General features: G+C 40.5%; 2 non-coding genes across 2 annotated transcripts; both read right to left on the minus strand.

Moving 5' to 3' along the window:
* Positions 1-725: 725 nt before the first annotated feature.
* Positions 726-797, minus strand: TRNAP-UGG (transfer RNA proline (anticodon UGG)). Its single transcript has one exon. It is a non-coding gene; the product is annotated as a tRNA-Pro (tRNA).
* A 2,754-nt stretch (positions 798-3,551) lies between these two features.
* Positions 3,552-3,642, minus strand: TRNAY-GUA (transfer RNA tyrosine (anticodon GUA)). Its single transcript is given in 2 exon segments — positions 3,552-3,587; positions 3,606-3,642. It is a non-coding gene; the product is annotated as a tRNA-Tyr (tRNA).
* Positions 3,643-10,903: the final 7,261 nt, after the last annotated feature.

Genomic DNA, 10,903 nt, shown 5'->3' on the forward strand with positions numbered 1-10,903 from the left:
ACGGAGAGGAGAAAAAGGGGAGGGTGTTAGGAGAGGAAAGGGAAAAATTGTTGTGGGCGTGTGTTTGTGTGTAACTGTTGTGTATGCGTATTCATGTGTGATGTGTACGTGTACATGTTGGTGTGTCTGTGCGTGTATTGTGTGGTGTGTGCATACATTTGAGAGGCAACATATAACGCAGGAGTGCTCTGTTAAACTTTTTCGGAACTAAGGAGATCGTTACTGTACTTTCAGTCTGGAGACGCGCCCTCTTTCCCAGCCTAACACTTGGAAACTCCCTGCTCCCTTGCTCGCCCCAGTGTGGGAGTGGCTCTGGTATGGCTGAGAGGGATTGCTTTGGGCTTTCGGGCTCCTAATCAGCGAAATGGAAACCGCTGTCGAAGTCCGGGAGCTTATTCCCGGAATACCTCCAGGGGGCAGCAGAGGGCTGTAAAAGATTGTATTCAGCCGTGGAGACGAGCGGTAACTCGCAATGGGCTAGAGACACAGCAGGCTTTCAATTATGAAGGAGGCTGGCAGGCTGGCTGGAGTGGACGACCTTGAAATAGAGTCATTCTGGGTCTAGTAACGAGGTCCCCCAGTACTTTCCCTTTGTTCTCAGTAATATCTCTGTTAAAGCTTAGTTTCCTTTTAGCAGGAAGGAGTAGAGTACCAGAAAAGTTTGATTTACTTACATTATACGTTGCAGAGAAGAAAAACAAAAGCAGTGCGGTTGGGGGAAAAAAGGGCTCGTCCGGGATTTGAACCCGGGACCTCTCGCACCCAAAGCGAGAATCATACCCCTAGACCAACGAGCCACACTTATATACAGATGATTGAACTCCTTGTGTGTCATACACAAATGCATTTTGTTTTCTGGTTTGAACTAAATAGTTTATCTTTTTTCCCCTTCTTCTTACCTCTCATCTGTTATTTATCCCACCACGACATCATTTACTCCTCCTCTGCCCCCATTTCCCCTCCCTGCCTGCACCAAACACGTACTAATTGGTTGATTCCACTTTCAACTTTGTTCTACTCAACAGAAGTTGTCGGAAGGATATTGACCAATACTTTGATGAGACAGAAGAGAAGCGGAGGGATAGAGTGGGAACTAAGAACTTCATTTCTGTAGAAGGAATGTGAGTCTTGAATTCAGGGACCAATTAACTAGAGACTCTGTCCGCTGTCAGTCACGAATGCGAATGAAAACCGTTACCGGGCAGGGAGCTGCAGCAAGTAGTAGGGACTGAGCCCTTTGCCCCGCGCAGTGCAGGGGACACTATTTTTTGCGTGCTCTTTGAGGCAGGACAGAGTCGAACAAAAGAAAACCTCCCCAGCAGCATTTGCAAACCCTCCGGATTGAGCGGAGTCCTCGCCCTTAGATTAATGAACGAGTCTGGGAAAGAAGGAAACTTCCTTGAGAGGAGGAGGAGGAGGAGAAGGAGCAGTTTAATGGAATTTAGTCTTTTGAAAAAAACCCACCAAAATGAACTATTTCGTGACTCCCTTAACATGTGCTATGTTATGCAGTCTCTACTTTTGTTCTGGTGGTTCCTCTCCACCCCCCAGCCCAAGTACTTTAGTCCCATCCATCTCTCAAAGACAAGCTCAAATGTCGCCTTTTCCCAGAAGACCTCATCGATCCTCCAACAGAATATGATCTTATTCTACTCGGAACTCTTAAAATACCTATTTTTCTTTTATGGCTTTTTAAGATTCACTGAATCTTGGAGTGTGAAGGGATTTGAGGTCATCTTGTCCAACACCCTGATTGCTACATGGATTCATTCTGCAATATCCCCTGTAAATGGTCATCTAGCTTCTACTTGAACACCTCCAGGGATGGGGGACTTAATTTCCTCATTACCTTTCTCAGTAGTAAGCAATACTATTCGTCTTAGAACAACTCTCAGTGGTGGGGAAGTTATTCCCTATACTGAGCTGAAATCTGCCTTACTCCTAATTCGAATCCCCATTCTTTCCTTTTTGGAAGCAAGCAAAGTGAGTCTAATTTTCTTCCATGTAATAGGCCTTCACATGTTCACAGGAGATAAACCTCTCCACCCTTTTCTTCTCTAGTCTAAATTTGCATACTCTGACCTCTTCTATTTTGTATCCTCCTTGACAGTAGGAATGATCACCTTATTCACTACAGTATTCCCCCACAGCTCTCAGTTATTTGTTGAATGAATAAACCTTAAAAAGGTATATAAATATGAATCTGGTTCAAAAAGTTTAAGAACGCCACAGAAGACTATATAATCTCACTCTGGAATGTCAACCATAAAAGTAACATTGTATATCCTTTCCATAGCTCAGCCGGTAGAGCGGAGGATTGTAGGGTTTGAAACTTGTAGTAATCCTGAGGTTGCTGGTTCGATTCCGGCTCCAAAGAGGTTGGTTGTTTTCTGCTGTTTCAAAATACCCAGCATTTTCTATGTGATTATTTACGTTTGTAATCTAACAAGCATTATTCATCCCGTAATCTAGAACTAATTGTGTCACTCACAGAAAGAGTAAATTTTTTAGTCTTCTCATCCTCCTCTTCGGAATTGGTATAGTAGTTAACATTTTCATTATGCTAATCACAGGATTACCATGAAGAAAGCAAAGACCATAGCATTCAAAGTTGGAAAGAAAAAACTTCGGAGGCAGAGTCCAATCCAAGCCCATCATTTTGCAAATAAGGAAACCGAGGCCCAGAGAGGTGACATGCCTTGCCCAACGCCATAATAGTAAAGGGCAGAAACCAAGTATTCTGGATCCAAATCAGTGCTCCTTTTACCTTTACGCTTTTAGTAAACTCTAAAGCTTTGTAAATAAGAACTATTATATTGAGATGGCAATAGAGGCAAATCTGTATGTTGGAGATGAGACACGTTTGAGAGGTAAATATCACCCTGACGACGTGACCTGCGAGAAAGAGAAAAGGCTGCAAGGGTAGACGTGTCGGGGAACCGGATTTGGGTTAGATTTAAGGAAAAACTTCCCCCAACTGCAGCTATCCCACTGAGGAATCAGCTGCCTTACCGATGTTTCAGTGACTGCCGTATGACTACTTACCAGGATTATTGTAGAGTCTTGATGAAATACCAGTTGAAAAAGAAAATTTTTGCAGTTACTTCTAAGAGTTCTTAACTCAGAATAAATCACTAGTAGGGAGAACGGAGGGGGGGCTGAAGGAGAAGAGGAGGAGGAGGGTTGTAATGGGGAGAGGGACAATATAGAAGGGAGCAATGTTTGAGGCCCTAGGATAGAATTTCTTACGTGAGTTCCGGGCCAAAACAGAAGCTAAAGGTCTGTATTATTACTGGATGTTTAAAAAAAAAAGTTTTTTTATCCAACATTCCAAAGGTTCAAATTAAACAACTTTCTTGAGGAGTTATTGAGAGATGAGGTAGGGAGAGAACTGAATACTGAAGCAGTTTTGAGTGTTCCAAGATAAGAGATGAAGTTACCTACAACATATCAGGACAGATACACAATTATTGAACCCCATTTCTGAGATTCTGAGCAAACAGCTTAAAGAATGATCGCTTGTTAGAGGTGTGTCTCTAAAACATCGGCAATCCTTCGAGCCGGAATCGAACCAGCGACCTAAGGATTCCTACAGATATCGCAACCTACAGTCCTCCGCTCTACCAGCTGAGCTATCGAAGGGCACTCGAAGTGAAGCTGCCAATAGAATCCCCTTTATAGGGTAAGTAGCTCTGGCAAGATTAGCTCTGGAAGTTAGACGTTTAAGTCTTTTTTTTTTAATGCAGTGATTACATTAATAGCTAGTCATATTCATCATCGATAACTACACTATCACTTTAAATCTTCAAAATGCATTGCTCTCCCTCTAGTTGGTAGATGTTGAGACCCAGGTGCAAAGCCCTCTGCTAGCTCCTAGGCTTTGCTTTCTACTCCTAAAGGGTCTTTGTAGGAGCTACAAATGGTCTTCTTGTGACCAGATTCCTCTAAAATGTACAGATATAAAATTGATGCCACCATGATTTCTGAGAACAATTGTCCTGAAAGAAGAGGAAAATGTAAACGCCTGGCGTCTTGTCATTAAGGGGAGAATACTTTAGAAACAACCTCAAAATCTCAGAGTTGGAAGAACCACAAAAGCCATCCTGTCCAAACTGTACCTGAACAGAATTATACAACAGCCTCGACAAGGGGGCAGCCAACTTCTGCTAACTTGGTCCTCCAATGAAAGCTCTGTTCCCCAAAATATATGTATATTGTCATATATGTAATAATTAAAAAATAAACACCTTTGCCATCAACATTTGTTCAATGGCTATCCCGTGATATGAATCATGTCTCTACTTGTTTCTTTGCTTTCAACATGGCATAGGGTATTGCACCCCTTCAATACAGAAGAACATATAAACTCTTAACCTTGGCATTCAAGGCCCTCTGTAATCAGACTCCAAACTACCTTTCCAATTTTCTTCCCTTTATACACTCTACATACCAAATGGGAATACTACCCACATCCATTCTCTTCCTGCCCTTTCCCATTCTTGTACCATTGTTTCTGTAGTCCTTCCCTTCACTCAAAGCCCAACTCAGGAATCACATTCAACACGAAGTCTTTCTAATATATAGGAGTTGCCCTGATGGCTAGTCTGGACCTATTGAATTTCTTTTGTATCTCTTTAAAGAGATGTTAATCCATTAACAAGGCTACTTCTTTAAAAAATAGATGTCAATTTACCAGGCCCTCAGTACTTACTCTCCTTGTCTCCTTAAGACAGAAGACAAAATTCAATTCAATTTCCAATGAGTTATGCTTGTAACGAAGAGTGAAAAAAGAGAGGAATCAGTTCAGAAAACATAAACAACATATTATCTGAGTTTGTCACTGTATTCGAAGGTCCAAATTGTCTCTAACTTCTGTAAGTAAGGGAGAGAGGTTTGTGTTCTCAGCTCTTCTTTGGAACCACTGCAGTCAAGATGATTAAGTAATATCAGTTTCATCTTATTGTTGCTGTTTTGTTCTTTTCATTTTGTTGAATTGTAGTAGTGTACCCACTTGACAATCACAGTTGCCTAAGGACTTGCAGTATGTGGAGAATAGAAAGCAGGAAGTAGAAATGTCAATAAAAGAAACAAAAACAAGAGACCTAGCTACTAAATCAAGTATAAAGAGAGGGCCTCCTCACCGAGAAAACACATTTTTTTCCCCACTGAAGCATTGAAAAGCTTTGAAGAATTTATTTTTACAGTATATTAAAGAGAAAAGAATACAAAAAGTATGTGACAAAGGGAGGAGAGAGGATCTCAGACTTTATTATAACCCCAAAATAATATTAAAAACTGCCCAAGAAAATACCTCCTTTCCTACAAATTTTTATGAGAATAATGTGTTTGACTTTTAAAGCCCTTCAAAACCTGCCCCTTTCCTACTTTTCCCTTTAGATTGTAAGCTCCTTGAGGGAAGGGACTGTCTTTTACTTGTTTTTGTATCCCAAGTTTTTAGCAAAATGCCTGGAACATAGTAGGTGGTTGATAAATGTTTATTGAATTGAATTGAATTTTTCGGTCTTCTTAAAATTTACTACCCTCATTGTAGTTTACCATACAGTGACACTGATTTCCTTGCAATTCCTTTCACAAGAAACTGCAATTCTCATCCAGTCAGACAGTCAATAACCATTTATTCAGCAACTTTTATATGCCAGGCACTGTGTTAAGCATTGGAGATGAGAAGAAAACCAGCCTCTGCTCTCAAGGTGCTCCCAATCTACTGTAAACATGAAAATAATCATAGTATACAGAGGATAAATTGGAAATAATCAATAGAGGAAAGAAAGTATAATTCAGAGGTACTGGAAAAAGTGTCCTATAGAAGGTGGAATTTTTGCTTAGACTTGAAGAAAGTCAAGGAAGCCAGAGATGAGAGAGAGCATTCTAAGCATTCAGTGTATTTTCACTGCCGCCCTATGCCTAGAATGCTCTTCCTTCATGGCTATGCCTCCTGGCTTTACCTGTATTTCTTCAAGTCCCAGATAATCCCACCTTCTGCTCTAAGCCTTTTTAATTCTCACTTAATGCTAGTGTCTTCCCTCTGAAAATGAAAATTAAAAGCAAGGTATCATATGTGTGTGTGTGTGTGTGTGTGTGTGTGTGTGTGTTGTTCATAGTCATTTGCACATTGTCTCCCCTATTAGACTGTGAGCTCCTTGAGGGAAGAAGGGACTGATTCTGTTTTTCTTTGTATTCTCAGCACTCATCATGGTGCCTGACACGTAGTAAGTGCCTAATAAATGCATATTGACTTCACTTGAAAAAGAATGTCTTTGTTGAACGTACAAGAAGAATTCGTAAATTATTTTCTAGCAGATTTTGTCTTTACAATCACACAACTTACTGAAAAGTGTAGAGAATACATGAGTTCATTTCATTTCTTGTTTGTTGACTACTGTTTACTGAAACACTCAGGCTCTAGGTTATCCATGGTGCCAAATAAAGGAGACAGTACTCCTTTCTTAAAGGTAATCCATGAGAACTCAGAATTTGGGAAGTCAAGCTAAGAGTGTCTCAGAAGGAATGATCCATAGTGTCAAGTACTATGAAGGAAGTCAAGGACAGAAAAGTGTCATTGATTTTAGCCACAAGGAAGTTGTTAATGACCAGAAAAATGGCAGATTCAACAGAGCAGTAGCGGATAGAAGCTGATTTCTAGGTGCTGTGAAAGTGGAGTTAGTAAATGGCAACTGTTGTTTCTAGAAGTTTGGCAGTAAAGGAAAGGAGAAAGATTCAATGATAGATTAAAAAATAGCAGGATCAAGATTTTTTAAAAATTTGCTTTAGGTTGTGATTTGTTTTGATTTTAAGAAAAGTGAAACCTAGTATATGATAAAACAAAATAAGTCTATTTAATCTTCCATATGACAACCCTTCAAATGCTAGAAAACAGCTATTCTAGCCCTCCTATGACTTTTTTTTTGGAGACAGTATTTCCCTATTTCTTCCAGGCTTAAAGTACAGCACCCATGTATATAGGACCATCCCAAAACAGATCAGCACAGAAACATTAACCTGTTCTGTTTTCTGGTGCACCCCTCCTTGGGCACTATGATGGCCCTCTGCTCCTGACAGCTCAGTATATTTTTGCCAGATTTAGTGTAGAATTCAGCCTCACTGTAGGTCAAAAATCAAAATAATAACCAGTCTCAGTCTCACCAGGAACAGAGAGTATAGGCATGTATTGTATCAAGGCTAAATATTCCATGTTCCTCTGAAAATTTATCTCATTCATGGGGTTCCCTCACAATTCTAGTCTCCCTTCTTCACCTAGCCTCCAAGTTTTCAGGGCAGGACTTTTAACCAAAAGTACCACAAAATAACGCCTCACGATTTTACAGTGCTTTAAGGATCATAAGACATCGTCCTGAGAAGACAATCCTATTTAGGATAAAAAAATTTAATTGTTCAATTCAATAGCATTTTTTTAAACAGGTCCCTACTTTGTACTAGATGTACTAGATACCAGAGATACAAAGACCAAAAAATGAAAAACAATCCCTGTCTTCAAACAACTTAAACATGTAAGAAGATAAGCACAGATAGCCTCATTTGAGAAGCAAGAGAGCACAAATAATTAGAAGTAATAAAGAAAGGCTTCCCATAGGAGGTGGTACCTAAAGTGAACCTTGAAGGAAGCTAAGCATTCTAAGAGTTGGAAATGAATCAGAAATGAATTCTGGACCAAGGTAACAGTCTGCAATGGCACATCCTTCAAGTGAACAAAATCAGTGTGCTATAGGAACACGGGCTCTATTAAATATGATCATTTTCTAGCTGAAAGCCTAGCAGATGGCTAGGGAATTTGTACAGAAGTAAAAATGACATATCATATCAAATGGGCCAATCAAAGGCATATGGTACATCCACTGTAGCATACTCTTTCACAAGCTGTAGTTGTGGGGCGAGAATGTCATGATATTTTTTAAAAGTTCTATTGCTGTCTTGTGTAGTCTATCTGTACTCTGAGGTCCCTTACCCTAACTCTCACTCTCCCTGGCAAGTTGTATAACTAGAGTAAGACTATATCTTCCCTTCAGTGTTCTAGATGCACACCTAAGGGGTCTCAATATCTTTTTAATGCTATTGGTAGCAAGCCACCATTATAGTGTGTTCTCCCAGTATCAATGACTAAATTATCTCTTCAAAATCATCTAACCAGTATTAGTTAAAGTCTTCTGAGCATCACCTAATATTGATTATCGCATTGATTATTGCTCAAGTATCATTTTACCAATTACCATTATTTAGCTTTTACAAAAAGGGGATTTACTGAGAAGATACAGCAAGGACAGAGGTACTAAATAATATCTTCCTAATACTGCCTCCTACACTTTACCCCCTCCATCTCTGGAAAAGTACACTGTACTCAGACTTACAATGGTTACTAGAAAGTATTTGCCTTATAAAGTTCACTTTCAAATCTGTAGTCCCTTATTTGAATGAACCAGTATCCTGGTTCCTAATCAAATTCACTGTGGGGCTGGATCCTGTAGGTCGCTCCTTATTGGATTCAGCTGCCAATAAACTCTGGCATGGACACGAGTTCCTGGACCACTGTAGCTCACTCCCCCTCCCTTTTGAAGCTCACAAAGTCAAAGTCAGCTCTAATACTCCTTTGCCAAGGGGCAGAAAACCACAGGTATGACAGAGACAGAAGTGAGAGCAGGGCTATGTGTTCATGGGCCTCTGCCTGGGTGAAAGAGAGCCAAGGGGTACTGTGAGTTAGAGGCCCAGGTCAGTTGAGCCTCCTCATTCTAAGGAAACCAGACCAAAAAAAGTACCTCCATTTAAGGGCTTTATATGAACACACATCTAGCTTTTGCTGGACAGCCAATTTAAAAAACACACTGAAAATGGCCTGTAAACAGTGATAGAATACATATATATATACTGTGAAGTAGAAAGCAGTACCCTCCACTGTGTTTGTTGGAAGCAGGTTCACCAAACAGCCACATGGGTCCCCTGTCCCTGCTCCCAGGACTGGGATCTCATTAGCCAGCCTATATGGTGCTTGGTTTTATATCATCTTCACTTCCAAATATGTCCCTCCCCCCACTTTCCCCAGCAGTCACCCATCGTAACAAAAATTAGAATGAAAAAGGGATGAGGAGAAGCAGTCCAACAAAACCAACCAACACATAAGGCAAGTCTGTGTTAGGTCATTTGGGGAGATTCCAATGTTCACAGTCTTGAAATGTTCTCCTCCATGCCACCCATTTAAAGAAAACACCATGTTGTCTACGATGCATAGATCGTAGGAGCTAACATTTTGGGTGTGTGCTGGGGCTCCTTTACGTCCAATCCCTGAGAAGATTCTTTGCCTCCACGCTCTTAGCAGCCAAACCCAAACCCACCTTATTTTATAGAGAGGAAACTGAGACCTTGAGAGAAATGGTAAGAATGGCAGCCCTGGCAGCTGGATGCAGGGATGTGGGCTCCATATCCAGGATCAGCTGGAAGGCTCTTTGGGGAAAGTGAAGCCATGGAGAGAGAAAACTGGGAGGGATGTTATTGTGGCGCTTGGGAGAGTTGAGAACATTTGACTTGAATAAAAAAAAATACTGACATAAATATAACATCATTATTTCCTGACATATGCATAGGAATTTGTGAGATGATCTGGGAAGGGTTTGGTTTTTTTTCCCCCCATTTTCCGTAAGCACTTAGAGAGGATTTCCAGAAACTTAGCAGCCCTGGCAAAACAGCTATCCTGTTTCATTATGTATGGGAAGGAGGGAGGGAAATGTCAGTAAATAGCATCACTATCTTATACAGGGTGCCCCCAAAAGTCTTGGTGCAGTTTTAAGCTACTAGTTAATCAGTCAATAACCATTTATTAAGCACCTACTGTGTGCCCACCATTGTGCTAAGCACTGGGGATACAGCAAAAGGCAAAAGACAATCTTTTCTCTAAGGGAGCTCACAGTCTGAGGAGAGACAATATGCAAGCAACTGTGTAAAAACAAAATATACACATACATGATATATAATATATGTATGTATACATGTATATATATGTGTGTATGTATATGTATGTGTGTATGACAACTGGTTTGACTGGTGTGACATTTCCCCCCCTCCCCCACCTTACAGTATGAATGTATGCTAAGGCTAATAAATCCATACCTTGTGCATTACACACACACACACACACACACACACACACACACACACACACACACCCCAGCCTCTTGCTGGGTTGCACAGTTGGAGTTAAGTTGTCTGTATGTTCTTCTTGTTTGTCTTTTGTTCTCGAAGACCTGTGACTTCAGGAGGGTGATATCTTGACTTGCAAGTGAAATGGATTTAAGTGAGGCAGAGCTGTGCAGTCATCAGCCTTACTCTCTCCTCTAGGGTCATCAGGAGTCCAATGGCAAGACATAGGTCAGGACAATTGACCTGGATGCAGTGGGAGACCTTGGCCTTTTTAAGCTGAGGTCTTTCCCAGTTCTCAGTTTGTCTGAGGCAATGCCCATTTAGTAATTAAAGGCTAGGTAAGAATGGAGGCAAAAGTAGATTAGTTTGCCTTCATAAAAGAATCAACCTGGAAGGGGAAGAGTTTACTTTATTTCACTGGTATCAACCATACTGTTATCCTTCTCTACATAGGCCAGTCTCCTATTGGTGCCATTTGGTAACTATCAGTGACATTAACAAAGACAAAGAAAGGTTGACAAAGTCAGACTTAAATATGGAAAGCAATATAAAGAATAAGGTCATTCAATGCTGAGTTGTGAGCTAAAAACCAGAACAATGGAGGTGCTATGTAAGGTTTCCCATAAAAACTCCAATGCAATTCTCTTATCTACCAGTTTAGCTATTAAAAAGTCCCAGGAAAAAAAAGAAGTAAACAATTCCTCATAAGTCATATTGTAGTTTGGGAGAATTTGGATGA

The sequence above is a fragment of the Phascolarctos cinereus genome, unplaced genomic scaffold, assembly GCF_003287225.1.
Source record: "Phascolarctos cinereus isolate Bilbo 61053 unplaced genomic scaffold, phaCin_HiC Scaffold_3;HRSCAF=262, whole genome shotgun sequence".
Lineage (NCBI taxonomy): Eukaryota > Metazoa > Chordata > Mammalia > Diprotodontia > Phascolarctidae > Phascolarctos > Phascolarctos cinereus.